This window comes from Moschus berezovskii, chromosome 10 (assembly GCF_049115385.1).
Source record: "Moschus berezovskii isolate FMDL1 chromosome 10, NW_MosBer_1.0, whole genome shotgun sequence".
NCBI classification, from domain to species: domain Eukaryota; kingdom Metazoa; phylum Chordata; class Mammalia; order Artiodactyla; family Moschidae; genus Moschus; species Moschus berezovskii.
Window position 1 is genome coordinate 42,542,111 of NC_142469.1, and position 17,547 is coordinate 42,559,657.

At 40.3% G+C, this 17,547-nt stretch overlaps 1 long non-coding RNA gene across 2 annotated transcripts in view; it reads left to right on the plus strand.

Annotated features, from left to right (window-relative positions):
* LOC129561191 (uncharacterized) overlaps window positions 1-11,559 on the plus strand; it is a 166,196-nt gene extending 154,637 nt beyond the window's left edge. For both annotated transcript variants that reach the window (XR_008686939.2, XR_016038493.1), the window contains exon 3: window positions 11,133-11,559. This is a non-coding gene — a long non-coding RNA (uncharacterized LOC129561191). The remainder of the gene's footprint in view (window positions 1-11,132) is intronic.
* The last annotated feature ends 5,988 nt before the right edge of the window (window positions 11,560-17,547 follow it).

Consider the following 17,547-nt stretch of genomic DNA (forward strand, 5'->3'; position numbering starts at 1 on the left):
GGGCCCTCAAATTTCTCTGCATTCATCAGGCCAGACCACTGAAAAGCAGTACCATTCAGACCACATTATTTTGAGCCCATTCAGAATTATTATCCCCTAAGCTTTCGTGGCACGTCCTCAGTTCTTATCAGTGTATACTATGAAACTGTCAGCCACCTGACTATGTTTCCAGATGTCATCTACTACTTAGGCAAGAGTACACGTCCAAAGTATTACCTGAAAAATTGTTCAGATTCGCACTAGGGATTTTTTTTTTTCTTTGGTGAAGTGAATATTTGTGGAAAGGGAGGATGAGGTTGAGTGTCTCCAGGAGAAGTCAAGATGACTTTCTACTGAAATTCTCACTGAGTTGTCAGTGTTCCAGGTGTGATCAGACTCAGTGAAGCCAATTCACTCTGCTCAGACTTCTAAAAGTCAGAATCCTAATGTGGAATGCCATTGTCCTTCAACTGAGGTCCGCTTTTCCTGCCATCTTTAAGTTCATTGAAAAAAACACAAGAAGCAGAACCAAGAGAGATGGACAATTTTAAGAGAAATTCTTTCAGGGCTTAGGGTCTAGTGCATTGTCCTGGTCAATAAAACACTCATTTCTCTGTAATTCAAAGCCAAATTTTTTCTCCTTCCAGAGTGATGCTGCATAATCCTGTACCATCTTCCATATCTTTAGCTTTCTCTTGAGTTGGTACAGGAGGAACATCCCCTTTCTAGTCATATAGTGGTTTTCCCAGGTGAACAAAATACATTGTTAGGATTCCTCTTAATATACCCTATAATATCATAGATTTGCCTTGTTATGTTACATTTCAGTTCAACCTTAGTTTGGATATTTCCAACTCTTGTGTGTGTGTATTTATATCTACGTAAATGTAAAATTTATATACATGTATCTCTCACAGCTGACAGATCACACTGATTGTTGTGAATTTTACTGAGCCCACTCAGAGGGCAAACTTCTTTAAAAATCGGGTGTTGGGGAGTGCGCATCAGTATTTTCTTCATTACTACCAAAAAGATTATGTAACTCATTTTATCTCCTATTGTTTCTACTCAAGAAAAGAAAAAAAAAAAACTTACAAGGAATTAATGTTAGAGCATGTAGAAATGTAAAAGGCCTTAGAACCCTTGTGATATTTATTGAAGTTTTGCCTTAAATAATCTATTCTCAGTTATATTTACTTTCATCTTTTTAATGTTTTTATTTTTGTACGTCTATTCACAGTCTTCTGTAAATAGAAGTGAGGCAAAGAACATAACAGACAAACAAATGAACAAATCACTTGTTTACCCAGCCCTTCTATTTAGGATGTGGCAGTTTTCTATGTTCTCTTGGGTAAAATCAGAAATCCTCACTAATATACAAATTTTCCATTGATAAAATGAGAAATACTATAAACTTTTATAGTAAAATATAATTTAAATATGAATAAAATATTAGAAGTCAAATTCTTCTCTTTAAAATGGTCAGTTTATGGAGTATTCTAGTAATTAAATGCATTATCTGTGAGTTATCTTTAATTTTAGGCATAAATCATACGTATATACCTATATATATATAGGGAGAGAGAGGGAGGGTATATATAGTGTCAGTAGTATGGGTATGTATTCATATATAATAGAAGTAGATTTTATACTAAGATCTGTTCAGACTTTTTACAGTCACTCTAAGCAATCAAGTATCATTGGTGAGAACTGGGTGGGAACTAATCCTCTGAACTTTTGTATTCTTGTTTCAATTCTAGATAATGAGAGGTTGAAAACTTTAAGAACAGATGCGTACCATGTGCTACGTTTTGTGCAAAAGTAGGCAAAAAAAAGTGTTACTGTGTGTGTCTACAGAGATAGAAATCGTACACAACATTTTGTTGCTAGTTAGACCTGAAAGAAGACGGCTTTCATATAAACATCAAGTTCTTCTTGTTGCATCTGTCTCCCTCAGTGTCAAGTTTCTGATTATTTCTAAGAGCTTCTTGAAGAAGGCATTAGGAATAGACAATTCATCACATTCCCAGTATTAATCTGTGAAACAGTGATGGGACTGATGATCTAATACAGTTAAGAAAAACACCACCATGCATTTTTATCTTTTTTATTTTTTTCCCCATCACAGGAAACGGGAAAGGGACTCTTTTTCCAGTAGTAAAGAACAAAGGCAGTTTGAGGGGTGGGTTGGATTTCATATATTACCCTCCACAAAGTTGTTTTTTTTTCCCTAGAAGACTGTAATCAACACACAAAAATGCACAGTGGGTATAATATTTGAGCAAATTTATGTCTTTAATTATATATTTCAATACAGTTTACTTTTAGGAATAGTTTTGTGAATGTTATAAATAAATTATAAATGGAAGAATTATACTGAGAATGAAAAGAACTTTGAAAATAAATATTGTCATGATCCAGCTATTATGAAAAAGGAATGGATCCAATTAAAAAATGATGTCAGGTCTCATCTTGATATCCTATTCTTTTTTTTTAATTATAGTTAATTCATAACGAGTTAGTTTCAAATATACAGCAAAATAATTTTTATGCATATGTTTTTCAGATTCTTCTACATTATAGATTATTACAAGATATTGAGTATAGTTCCCTGTGCTATAGAGTAGGTCCTTGTAGTTTATCTATTTTATATATGTGTGTGTGTGAGTTGCTCAGTTGTGTCTGACTCTTTGTGACCCCATGAACTGTAGCCTGCCAGGCCTCTCTGTCCATGGAATTCTCCAGACAAGAATACTGGAGTGGGTTGCCATTCGCTTCTCCAGGGGATCTTCCCAACCCAGAGACTGACCCTGGGTCTCTTGCATTGCAGGCAGATTCTTTACCATCTGAGCCACCAGGGTGTTACCCTTATATAGAGTAGTACATATGTGTTAATCTCAAATTCCTTATTTATCTCTCCTCACACCAATTCCCTTTGGTAACTGAAAGTTTGTTTCTATCTGTGAGTCTATTTCTGTTTTTAAAATAAGTTCATTTGTATCATTTTTTAATATTCCACATATAAATGATAGATATGATATTTATCTTTTTCTGTCTGACTTCACTTATTGTAATTCACTTAACATGATAATCTCTGGGTCCATCCATATTGCTGCAAATGGCATTATTTCATTCTTATGACTATTATTTTATATATATATCTACACACACACACACACACACACACACGTATATGTATTTATATACCACATCTTCCATTCATCTGTTGATTGACATTTAGGTCCATTTATATCAGTGAGTACCAGAGAACATTGATCCAGTGTCTAGAGATGATGCCTGACCCATTTTCCTGAAAAATTCATCCCATAATTTGACAATTAATAGACCAATAATATCAATGAAGAACATTGCATTTCTTCCTTTCCTCATATCTAAGACTAGTGGTTATAGCCATGTAGAGGATTTTCAGGGCTGATGACTATCTTTAGAAATTTGGGGCCCATTCATGTCCTTTGTGCTTTCCCCACTGACAAAGTATATACTTTTACGTCTGACCAACAAGGGAAGCCTTTTGGAGGAAAAGAATGACAGAGTGTGAGGACACTGGGAAAAGAGTGTTATGTGTGGACAGCGTGACCAAAGTTAACCATCTCTAAAATCAGATAGGTATTCCAGCTCTGCCAGTCCTAAACTGTGTGATTTCAAAAAGACTTTTTAAAGTGATGTTTTTTCCCCTAACTTAGCTTCAGACATTTTGAAAATCAGAAAGAAGTATTTCTTTCTTCTGAGTCATTGACCAACTACTCCAAACTGATTCAGCATGCAGAATGTGCTTGCTGTTTACTTGATCTGCTGCAGAAAAGCTTCCCTGGAAGGCTAGCCCCTTAACTGAAACTGGTTAGAAAAACTATCACTAATCAAAAGAACTCAAGAAGTTATTACCATACTGTCATCATCCATGCATTAAGGAGTCTATTAGTAATTGCTAAGGCATCTGTCTTTCCAGATTCAACACAAGCCACTCTGGCACTGGAAGAAATAGAAAACACCTGGATAACCAAGAGGGCATGGACCAGTGCAAGTACCTATCTTCCTGAGACACAGCCATTTCTATATTACTTTAGATAACTTTAGATAACCATAATAACATAACCAATAGTTTGTGATCATCACCACTTAGGAGAAAGCAACAGTTCATTAAGGACTCAAGCAAACTGCCATATTGACCCAGGGATCAAGATGTGACAAAAAGTATACTTTCCTTCCTAAAAAAACAGTGAAGGGTAATTTCTTTCAGTTGAAAAAACTGAGTATGTTCAAAATACTATGTTAGATCATCGGGGCTTACAGAATTCTGCAAAACAATTCTTTTTTTTCACAACTTAACTGGTAGTTGTGACTGCCCTAAATAATTTTAATTCCAAGTAAAGTGAAAGTAAGCATTACTGACTGATTAGATGTTCAAAGGGAAGGCTGACCTCTTAGATTACTCTCATGACTGTGGGGAAACTTGAAGAAGTGATGTTTGAACCAGGCCTTGAAAGATAAAATTTGGGAGGAGAAATGGAAGAGAGAATAAAAGAGTGAACTTGTTCTCAGATGGAGGGACCAACGTAAACAAAGGCAAGGAAATGTAAGAAATGATGAGGTTAGTTTTCTGAAACAAGAGGGTTATAAGATGGGACCCAAAAAGAACGCTAAAGGAGTGAATTGTTTTGAGAGCACAGGGAGCCTTGGATATTAGACTAATGAGTTTGTTATTTAATAAGGAATTGTCTGTAATAGGGAAACTTTGAGGGGTTTTAAACTGTGGAAAGATGTGATAGCAACCCTTATTGTAGTATTTGTAATTCGAGAGAGGCATATGTCAGTGTTCATCAGCTTTTCCTTCATTATCGCCCTTATAAGGCGCATTTGTAGACATAAGCCTGATATTTCACAGGTTTCCCATACAATCATGTTCATTGAGAGCTGATCTATTGCATCTTGTTTCCATCAATGGCCAGGATATTCTTTTTTTCTTATCTTTTTAAATTTCCTTTAGTGTGTTTGAGCCTTGACTAGCTGTTGAGATAGAGCAATCTAACATCATTAGGTTCTTGGTGAGTGTCATAGGAGTAAAATTGCAAAAATGAGACTTCCCTAGTTTTGAACACAATGAAGAGCTGTGTAATGTTTGAATCAGATTTTTTTAAAAAGAAGTTACCATTGTTATAAAAACATCATAACAAACAGCAGGTTGCAAGCATATTTAGATCATTCTTACTGAAGAAAATAAACATTTATTGCCAACTGTGTAAGGGCAGATTTGATGACTGATGGAAAAATCACACTGCTTTGTCAGTTCACATAAATAATAATTCATCAAAGGAACATGTGCTGATGAGTGTAGTCTGGTTTGGATTGAAACCACAGTGCATTCTTGGGCAACAGCTAAAGTACCTGAGCCTCATTAAAAAATCTGCAGCACATTATCCAAGCATATAAACAATCCTTCCTAAGCTATGTAATGAATCTCATCAGAAATGCTCAGGGATGACTAAGGTGGCCTCTATTTACCTTGAGAAAAACATATCTGGGTGCCCAAGAAAGTCTGATGAGTACTTAAGAAATATGATCTGAGTTCGCTTTTGCAATAGATGCTCAACAAATTGATCTGGGACCATATGAGTGTTTACCAGACACTAAGGAAAATAACAAGCATTGGCTGCTCAGCTATCTCTGATAATCATTGTTCAGCGAAAAAGGATAGAATGTGATATTTTCTCTGGTGAGCATTCCACTCTTGGGCCACCCCAATCCAAAGGCCCTCTGTGCTGTTGATGAACTGATGAGATTTGGCAAGCTGGTGTGTGAATCTGGCGGCCAGGTGTCTTGGTGTGGTTGAGACAGGAGCTAACAGATTCGACATGTAGGAATATTGCTCCCAGATGCTCCCCCAAGGGAAAGAACAACTTTCTTTCAGTGACCTGTCCTTTCAAGATGAGTCCTATGGTGCAGGCACTGCAATTAATTAACTCTGTGAGAGGAAGCAATGCATCATGGGTGCTTTCTGCTAGAAAAAATAAGCAGTTCCAGAGGGTGCTGCTGATTTCTTAGTAAAATCCAGTGGTCTGTGTCTGGAGGTTGTCCAAGGCAAATCAAATAAAGAAATCTTCAGATATTGAGGCGATAAGGAAGAAAGAACACAATGAGAATGAGTGGTGCTGATTTTGAACTGAAGAGAAACCTAACAGGCAAAGCCATGTCACAGATAGTCATGGCCCTTGCTGCCCAAGTCTGCGGAAAAATACAACCAGAATTTGATGCCCCTGATGTCAGTGCTCTGATGTCTAGAGCCCCATAGCCTGTCAGTTCTCAAATACTATTGTATCACTTAGAAACAAATGTCTGTCTGACAGTATTTTGACATTTATATGTTTAAGAGACTTTGTTACTCAATATGAACGGCATTAGCGAAGCTTTTTCAGCTTATCATTTCAGCAGAGTTCTCAGCGTTCTTCCTATCTTCCAAACTCTAGAATGAAATGCTTGCCTTGTCAACCACTTTCATGATTCCAGATTACACATCCTGAAAAATGAAACCATCTCTATGCATAACTGGATTGACAACATTTGAATCCATGTTGGTAATGAAACAATTTAGGTAAAGTAACACAGATACTGGGCAGGCATGGGCTATGTTTCCCAGATTTAAGGGAAATGAGCCCAAGTCATGGCTCTCTCATCCTCTAAGGGTCTCTGTCCTATACCCAGTGTCTAAGAGGAAAGTTTGACTGGTCCCTTCTTCGAATATAAATGTATTTTATTCATTCATTCTATTACATGAAATTATTATTGTTTACTTCCCCCAAATTAAATAGATTTCTGTGTTTCTATTTCTCATTGTTCATTTTTAGCCTGGAGAAGACCCTTGAGAATCCCTTGTACCACAAGGAGATCCAACCAGTCCATTCTAAGGGAGATCGATCCTGGGTGTTCATTGGAAGGACTGATGCTAAAGCTGAAACTGCAATACTTTGGCCACCTCATGCGACGAGCTGACTCACTGGAAAAGACTCTGATGCTGGGAAAGGTTGGGGGCGGGAGAAGAAGGGGACGACGGAGAATGAGATGGCTGGATGGCATCACCGACTCTGTGGACATGAGTTTGAGTGAATTCCGGGAGTTGGTGATGGACAGGGAGGCCTGGCGTGCTGTGATTCATGGGGTCGCGGAGAGTCGAACACGACTGAGCGACTGAACTGAACTGAACTGATAGCATCTCTTGGGGCTTCCCAGGTGGCTCAGTGGTAAAGAATCACCTGCCAAAGCAGGTGGACAGGGGTTCAATCCTTGGGTTGGGAACATGCCCTGGAGGAGAAAATGACAACCCAGTGTTCTTGCCTGGAGAATTCCATGGACAGAGGAACCTGGTGGGCTACAGTCCATGGGGTTGCAAGAGAGTTGGAAATGACTGAGAGACTGAGCCTGCACACATGCATCATCTCTTTATTACTCTGAAGAGCAGTAAAGAAGTAACTCTGTTTTGTGAAAAATATGTCCCATTGCAGGTTATGGTTAAGGTCATCTGGGACAATTCTGATAATATTTCATATATTCCATACTCCTCATTTCAGGTTACATAAACCTTCCTTTTTATTAGATTTCAAAGAGAATAAAGAAAAAGTAATGTGTTTAACTCCTGGGATTTAAAAACCTGTAATTAATTTGAACCAAGCTATATTACTTTTTGCAAGGCTCTCTTTTAAAATTTTTGTTGGTTTATTAAAAAAAAAATAAAAAAGACTTTTACAGTTTTCTTTTAGAAATAGGATGGATTAACTGGCCTTAGTACTTCTGTGGGGCTTTCCTGGTGGCTCAGACGGTAAAGAATTTGCCTGCAGTGTGGGAGACCTGGGTTCAGTGCCTGGGTTGGGAAGATCCCCTGGAGAAGAGAATGGCAGTCGGTTTCAGTATTCTTGCCTGGAGAATCCCCATGGAGATAGGAGCCTGGTGGGCTACAGTCCATAGGGTCGCAAAGAATCAGACATGACTGAGTGACTAAGCACAGTACTTCTGTATTATATTAATTTTATACTATTCTGTATATATTTGGAGAAGGAAATGGCAACCCACTCCAGTGTTCTTGCCTGGAGAATCCCAGGGACGGGGGAGCCGGGTGGGCTGCCGTCTATGAGGTCGCACAGAGTCGGACACGACTGAAGCGACTTAGCAGCAGCAGCAGCATACTGTATATGAATTTCCATTCTTTAATTTTGCTTTGAAGCTTGTGTCAGTGATCATTTTATTGTCTTTCAGCTCTGAATCCACCCTTCTCTGCCCTACTTTGGGAAAATGAACTGGACCCTGTAAATTTTTCCTTTGCTCTGGTGTGATGCTCAGCTTTGCCAATAGAGGGCACTAGAGGGATACTACAAGTTGATAGTGCCAGGTTGCTACTTCCCTCCTGGTTCCAGGCCTTCATTTGTTATTCAGCCTGGAAGTTTGGAAGTTTCAGCTACATTCTCAGGGTACACTTTCATCAACCAGGGGCTGCTTCTAAGCACCTCTTATGGACCATTTCTGTGGTAGCTTTGGTTGAACTCAGACCACACCCTCTTTGAAGAAATCTGAATCTCAGTTTGGGGTCCCTTTCCCTCAGCCAAGAAGTAGTAGCTGCCTTTTTGCACATCGAAACTCCAGACTCTTGGAGTTCTTTTTTAGTCCTTTTAGTAGTTCACCTCCTTTTATGAATTAATAATTACTTATATTACTTTATTTTCTACTCAAACTATTGATCTGATTTCTGTCTCCTGACAGGACCCTTACTGATGCAAGTTGTTTACAGGTATTCTTAATGTATACATATCCAATCCATCTAAATATTTTTTAAATTTTCCAAGAGAGGGGGAGACCCTTGCTTCTGTGTTTGTAATTTCTTTATCCCCTTCAAAACTTTGTATAATATTCCATATTAATTGGGCTTCCCTGGTAGCTCGGTTCGTAAAGAATCCACCTGCAATGCAGGAGAGCCCAGTTCGATTCCTGGATCAGGAAGATCTGCTGGAGAAGAGATAGAGTACCCACTCCAGTATTCTGATCTGGAGAATCCCCAAGGACAGAGGAGCCTGGTGGGCTACAGTCCACAGGGTCGCAAAGAGTCGGACATGACTGAGCATCTTTCATTTTACACACTAGCTTACACTTTCACCTCATTAATTAAACACTTCTGACAAACAATGATGAATAAGACATGGATGTCAGGAATCTCATTGTCCAGTAGGAGAGAGACACAAACAAGTAACTTTAGAATGAGATAGATACGCCATAGAAGAATGTGCGTGGGGTAGTGGTGCCACCCTGTGTTGGGTGGAGCTGGGGCTGGGGATGGGATGGACCTCACTGAGCAGTTGTCACTGAACTGAGTTTCTGAGATTGAAAAGACCGATGGTCCCATAGATTAGGGAGGAAAGGGCAATGCAGGCAGAGGGAAGATGTGAAGTTTCAGGAATCCATGAAGCAAGACAAGGCCAGCTTGAGCAATGTCAAGTAGTACAGTATTGTAACCTCAGGGAAGCGTGTGAGTGTGTGTTTGTGGGGCTATAATGTGAGTAGGGAAGGAGGCAGCGTCGAGAGTGGTGGGAAAATGAGGCTGAGAGAGAGGAGTGGGTTAGCTCCAGACCAGACTGGACTTTGCATGTCCTGCTAAGAAGTTTGGATTTTATCATGGACAACTACAAGCTCAAAGAACTCAAGGAATATAAAGAATATAGAGAAAAGTTAATTATTAGGTTTTTTTGTACCTAGTATATTTAATCCTTTACAATGTGGAATACATTTTTGAAGGATTCAAAGAAATTCGAATCCTTAGCCTCGCCTTGGAGTTAAAAGAGGGAGATTTAAGTGTTAGGAAGGAACAAGAAGCACTAAATTGACAGCTAAAGAGCAAAGTGTGCCCTGGGGTTTGAGGCAGGAGAAACTGGGTAATTAAGAAGAAGTAGAACTGTCTGGTAAGGCCCTTGGGCACCTTTCTTCCTCTGTCTGCATTGTCTTTTCCTCTACATCTGTAGGGACTGTTCCTCTCCTCTTTGAAAACTCAACTCACTGACAACTGTTCTGTGAAGTGTATTCAATCCCCATCCCAGCCCCACCCGACATGGGGCCCCAACACAAACATATCAAGTACATTCTTCTGCGGTGGTATCTTCATACTCGAATAGTAAAAGGTCACTTGTTGGTATGCAGAGTTACTTGTCTGTAGGTATGTAGAGGGACTGCACTGTAGAGAAAGAACAACCTTTTAGTAAAGGGAAGCATGATGTCGGAGTGATTTTGGTAGCAGGAGAGAAGCTTCTGAAGCTGAAGCTCCAATCCTTTGGCCACCTGATGCCGACTTATTGGAAATGATCCTGATGCAGGGAAAGAGTGAGGACTGGAGGAGAAGGTGGCAGCAGAGGATGAGACGGTTAGATAGCATCACTGACTCAGTGGACATGAATTTGAGCAGACTCCGGGAGATAGTGAAGGACAGGGAAGCTTGGTGTGCTGCAGTCCATGGGGATGCACAACTTAGCAACTGAATAAAAACAAGGTGGATTTTTATTGATAGATTGCTGATTATAAAAATTTTTCTATGTTGTTAGCAAATGAATGGAAGGGAAGAAACCACAGATGAAAACCAGATGCTGTTGAAATGTTCTTTTATATCGATTTGTAAAGTATATTTCAAGTGTTGAGATGCTGCACGTTTTGGCTGTTGGTTGGAAAGATTTAAATAGCGTTTGTATTTAATTTACATGGATGCTCTCTCCTTGGTAGCTCAGCTGGTAAAGAATCTGCCTGTAAGGCGGGAGGCCTGGGTTCGATTCCTGGGTCGAGAAGATCCCCTAAAGAAGGGATAGGCTACCCACGCCAGTATTCTTGGGCTTCCCTGGTGGCTCAGCTGGTAAAGAATCTGCCTGCAATGCGGGAGACCTGGGTTCGATCCCTGGATTGGGAAGATCCCCTGGAGAAGGGAACAGCTACCCACTCCAGTATTCTGGCCTAGAGAATTCCATGGACCGTATAGTCCATGGGGTTGCAAAGAGTTGGACATGACTGAGCAACTTTCACTTCACTATCTCCAAAAGAAACAAAGCCCCAACACACCAAATGTCATAAATCAGAAATGTCATGCTATAAAGTGTTTCACATTTCCATTTCTCCCTTAGGAAACGACTGACCTCAGAATAGGAATTCAGAAATCTCCCCGCCTGCTTCTTTGCCACTAAGAAAACCGACACTGGTTCCCCAAACGCCTGATTAAGAAAGAAGCTGGAAGAACAAGCAGAAGTGTTTTGAGACTGCGAGTACCCCTGCCAAAACCCAGTGGGAGTGTCTCTGGAGAAATGAAGGTCATAGAAGTTTAAAAGTTTGATTATTTTTCAAAGTTTTTGCTACCTTCCCAGTAAATAGTACCTTCCATTCTTCATTCTTACTAGCAAATTGTCATTTATCGCCCAATAATTCTCTTATTAAGGCCTAGAGGATTATTATTTTCAGGGATGGGTGAATTTAATGGCCTTGTCTCCCACAACTTTGCCAAAGTATCTCAGGGGTCAAAGTTCTTCTCATCTCCCACCTCCCAGAATATATTCTCTTTTATTATGAAGCATGAAACCTGGACTACCTTGAATCAAATGTATGAGAGGAGAAAAATTCGTCAGGGCAAAGTGATCACTCAGTTCTAGGCTTGTTTCTGTGAAGGCCTCACTAGTTCTGACCATTGGATACTTATTTAATCTCTGTCTTGTCTTTTTAATTAGCAAATGTGTATATTAACATTTTTCTCTGACTCCTTATAAGATTTTTGTCCAGATGAAATAATAGACATTGACAGTCATTTTGAAAAACTACGGTGTTACCAAAATGTAAGAAATCCTTCTGTTATCCTGATTACAGTAACCCTCATGATTAAGAAGTGTAGTGGTGGTGTTTGGAAAGATTTGCTGGGTATAATGAGATGGGGCTTCACAACATACACAGTGGCCTGTGTTCTCTTTGTGTGTGTACAGTGACCTACCAGCTAGTGTACCAATGATCTCCTGCATGGCTGCATCTTCATCTTTCCTAATTCATTAACAATTACTTATTAAATGCCTATTGTGTACAAGAAGGACTTCCCTGGGGGCTCAGGTGGTAAAGAATCCACCTGCAATGCCGGAGACCTGGGTTCGATCCCTGGGTTGAGAAGATCCCCTGAAGGAGGACATGGCAGTCCATTTTAGTATTCTTGCCTGAGAATTCCATGAACGGAGGAGACTGGTGGACTACAGTCCATGGGGTCACAACGAGTCAGACACGACTGAGCAACTAAGCACAGCTCAGCACAACACGTGACAAAAACGGTTTCTAGATACTGGACATACTGCTTAAAAGAAAGAGAGAATGTAGCTTATACCCGAATTAGAGGAGACATAAAATAAACAAGTAAATACACAGTATGGCAGATGGCATTAAGTGCTATGGAGGTAAATAAAGCAGGAAAGCAGAATGTTAGAAAATGGCAACCCACTCCGGTGTTCTTGCCTGGAGAATCCCAGGGACGGGGGAGCCAGGTTATCTGCCATCTATGGGGTCACACAGAGTCGGACACGACTGAAGTGACTTAGCAGCAGCAGCAGGGCATTATGGCCGACTAGCCAATCTCACCCATGGCTTGGTTTTGCAAATACTAACCATGACCATTCATTTGTATCTTGTCTACTGCTGCCTTGAGTAAGTAGTTGAGATAGAGAACAGTTTTGTTTTTTTTTTTTACCATGAAGCAAACAATATTTACTCTTTGACTTTGTGCAGAAACTGTTTGAAGCTCCTGATACAGGCCTTTGTAGGCCATCTCAAGGACTTGGATTTTTACCCTGAGTGAAATGGGATACCCATGGAAGGTTTGTGGAGTAACATAATCCAGATTATGTTTTAGAAAAGTTTGTCCTGGTGCCTCTTATGAGACTAGAGAGGGCAGTTGCAGGGATGCAGGGAGAGTGACTCACTTCAGGGTGGAAAGGATAGGAAGGGGGATGAGTATAAAGTTGGTTTCCAGATAAAATTTTAAGGTAATACAGTGAAGGATTTTGGCCCAAACAACTGGACGGGTGGGATTGCCATCAGCAGAAATGCAGATGCTGCAGGGGAGCAGGTCTGGGGACAGAGGTAAGGGGTTTGGTTTGTACATACTGAGTTTGCAGTATTGCATAGCCCTTGAAATAGTTGTGCCAGTGAGGCAGGTGACTGCATATTGCTGGGATTCTGAGGAGAGGGCAGTGTTGGAGATAAAAAATCTCACAGTTATCAATGTATAGTGGTTGATCAGTGCCATGGGACAAAACAAAATCACTTCCTTGGCTTTACTGCTCTGTTTTGTTCTGTCCATTAGTGCCCAGACAGACACTGTATTTGCTGGAAAGATAAGGGAAAACTTTGTTTGAGTACGGAGCGTGATGCCTGTGTATTTTTTGATAGCTCTACAAGTCATTGTAGGAAAGGGAAGTAGGAAAGGGAAACATTCAAAATTTAAAAATGATACATTGAGCTTAGTTTTGAAAAGCAAAAATCCTGCAAGGTGTATGTCTGCTTCAAGCGTGCATGCTGCTCAGTTTCTCAGTTGTGTCCAACTCTTTGTGACTCCATGGACTATAGCCCACCAGTCTCCTCTGTCCTTGGGATTTTCTGGGCAAGAATACTGGAGAGGGTTGCCCTTCCCTTCTCCAAAAGGGTAGGATAAAAGGTGCACCTTTTCTCAGAATAGGTAAACAAGAGTAGGAGAAGTTCCATTTAGTTAAAACCTACTGGATTCCAGGAGTTTTACAAACCATAGTTCATTCCACAGCTCTACTCTTCAATTTTGCAAAATTGGACTGGAATTATTCCAATATATCTATCATTTTATTCCTCCAGATGAATATTCAGTGAAGATAATTTCTGGCTGTTACCATTTCGTTCTCTCTTCTAACAGAGAGAAATTGAAAATAAAGTCCCAAATTAGTGCAAACACATTCCTGACTTTCAAAAAGGTTCACTTTTAGGTCACTTCTAAATTAACTTTCTATTTAATTAGAACAGGTTAGCCCAGCCCACTAACTGCTGTTCTAGTTCCAAGGCTAAATATAGTTCTGTAAAGCATCAACTTAAAAAGTATCCGTAGTGTAAATTCCCTGATACGGTAATGATTATTTTTATTTAAAATAGGCACATTTGTAACCATGGTCTGTGTAAGAGGAGGGGACAGAGTGTACATTCTTCAGCTCTCTAGATTAAAGTGCATAGCATAGATGCTACACAGAGCAGAGGACAGAAAGAGAGGTGATCCGCTGACTGAGTCACTGATCTGGAATTGCTCCCTATTACCTAGATCCGGCTTTCTCCACCATGGCACTATTGACACTTTGGGCTAGGTAGTTCTTTGCTTGGATGGTGGGCTGTGCTCTACAGGATACTGAGCAATATCTCTGGCCTCTACCCTCTTGTTACTGATTGCAGCCATTCATTTTCTAGTTGTGACAACCAAGTGTCTCTAGAGATTGCCAAATACTTCTGGGGGAGAGGGGCAGTGGGTGTTGAGAACCACTTACATAGAGGGTAAGTTCTGTGTCCTTAGTTTGGCAATGGAAACTTTCTGCGGTTTACCTTCAAGTGTTTTCAAACTTTCCTTCCATAAATCTACCTTAAAATGCCTGGTCTACTTATCATCCTCCTTAAAAGTTTTTTTTTCCTTTTGGAGTTGGTGCCTCTATAAATGCTCACCCACGTCCCACTGTGGAATTCTATCCCTTTCTTCTAGCCAAATACTATCAATGTGTATAAACATGATGTAGTCCTTTGTGTTTCATGAAACGATAACATCAAGTCATAGAAATTGAAGGAGACCAGCCTAGTTATTTTGCAGGTGAGGACAATGAGATCAGGGGAGCCACTGTAGACCGAGGTCGTGGGGGCTACACGGGGAGCAGGCAGTAGGTGCAGAGCCCTTCCTCTAAATCTACCATGCCTGCCATCCCATCTGCTTCCTGGATGTCTCTGGTCCCATTTTACTTTCACCCTGAAACTCTTAGGTTTTGTTCTTATGATTAATTTAAATAAACAGGGTGACAATATACAACCTTGATGTACTCCTTTTCCTATTTGGAATCAGTCTGTTGTTCCACGTCCCGTTCTAATTGTTGCTTCCTGACCTGCATGCAGGTTTCTCAAGAGGCAGGTCAGGTGGTCTGGGATTCCCATCTCTTTCAGAATGTTCCACAATTTATTGTGATCCACACAGTCAAAGGCTTTGGCATAGTCAATGAAGCAGAAATAGATGTTTTTTCTGGAACTCTCTTGCTTTCTCCATGATCCAGCAGATGTTGGCTATTTGATCTCTGGTGGCTCTGCCTTTTCTAAAACCTGCTTGAACATCTGGGAGTTCACGGTTTACATATTGCTGAAGCCTGGCTTGGAGAATTTTGAGCATGACTTTACTAGCGTGTGAGATGAGTGCAATTGTGTGGTAGTTTGAGCATTCTTTGGCATTGCCTTTCTTTGGGATTGGAATGAAGACTGACCTTTTCCAGTCATGAGGAACGCTGGGCTGGAAGAAGCACAAGCTGGAATCAAGATTGCCGGGAAAATATCAGTAACCTCAGATATGCAGATGACACCACCCTTATGGCAGAAAGTGAAGAGGAACTCAAAGGCCTCTTGATGAAAGTGAAAGAGGAGAGTGAAAAGTTTGGCTTGAAGCTCAACATTCAGGAAATGAAGATCATGGAATCTGGTCCCATCACTTCATGGGAAATAGATGGGGAAACAGTGGAAACAATGGCTGACTATATTTTTTTGGGCTCCAAAATCACTGCAGATGCTGATTGCAGCCAGGAAATTAAAAGACGCTACTCCTTGGAAGGAAAGTTATGAACAACCTAGATAGTATATTACAAAGCAGAGACATTACTTTGCCAAGGTCCGTCTAGTCAAGGCAATGGTTTTTCCCGTGGTCATGTATGGATGTGAGAGTTGGACTGTGAAGAAAGCTGATCGCCGAAGAATTGATGCTTTTGAACTGTGGTGCTGGAGAAGACTCTTGAGAGTCCCTTGGACTGCAAGGAGATCCAACCAGTCCATTCTAAAGGAAATCAATCCTGGGTGTTCATTGGAAGGACTGATGCTAAAGCTGAAACTCCAATACTTTGGCCACCTCATGCAATGAGTTGACTCATTGGAAAGAGTATGATGCTGGGAGGAATTGAGGGTGGGAGGAGAAGGGGACGACAGAGAATGAGGTGGCTGGATGGCATCACTCACTCTATTGACATGAGTTTGAGTGAGCTCCGGGAGTTGGTGATAAACAGGGAGGCCTGGCGTGCCGTGATTCATGGGGTGGCAAAGATTCGGACACGACTGAGCGACTGAACTGAACTGAACTGATGATTCATTTTCGTAATTAGAGTCCTTCCACACTGAAACATAAACATGCCATTTAATACATGAATGAGATACAAGTTACTTACATAGACATGATAGAAAGAAACAATTTCATCGTTTTATCATAATTCAGTAATAGAAATTATATTTATGGAGGAGAATTTTTTAAATAAATTTATTATTGCTCTTTTATTGTCCCACAGGACTCTGAGGCTCTATTCATTTCTTTCTTTTTTTTGTAACTTAAACTTTTTATTTTGTATTGGAGTATAGCCAATTCACAATGTTGTGGTAGTTTCAGGTGAACAGTGAAAGGACTCAACCATGCATATCCGTTTATCCATTCTTCCCCCAAACCTCCTGGAGGGGAATTTTTTTAAACTCAATATTTTATTAAAAGTTCCTCACATTAACACTGTCCAATAAAAATATGAGACAGATATGTAAAGGTAATAGTTTCTTGTAGTCACATTAAGCAAAAGTAAAAGGAAACAGGAATTTAATTTCATTAAAATATTTTAATTAACCCCATTATGTCCAAAATGGCAACTAGATGGGGAAACAGTGGAAACAGTGGCTGACTTTATTTTTCTGGGCTCCAAAATCACTGCAGATGGTGATTGCAGCCATGCAATTAAAAGACGTTTACTCCTTAGAAGGAAAGTGATGACCAACCTAGACAGCATATTGAAAAGCAGAGACATTACTTTGTCAACAAAGGTCCGTCTAGTCAAGGCTATGGTTTTTCCAGTGGTCATATATGGATGTGAGAGTTGGACTGTGAAGAAAGCTGATTGCCGAAGAATTGATGCTTTTGAACTGTGGTGTTGGAGAAGACTCTTGAGAGTCCCTTGGACTGCAAGGAGATCCAACCAGTCCATTCTAAAGGAGATCAGTCCTGAGTGTTCATTGGTGGGACTGATGTTGAAGCTGAAACTCCAATACTTTGGCCACCTGATGTGAAGAGCTGACTGATTTGAGAAGACCCTGATGCTGGGAAGGATTGAGGGCAGGAGGAGAAGGGGATGACAGAGAATGAGATGGTTGGATGGCATCACTGACTCAGTGGACATGGGTTTGTGTGGACTCTGGGAGTTGGTGATGACAAGAAGGCCTGGCATGCTGCGGTTCATGGGGTCGCAAAGGGTCGGACACGACTGAGCGACTGAACTGAACTGAATGTCCAAA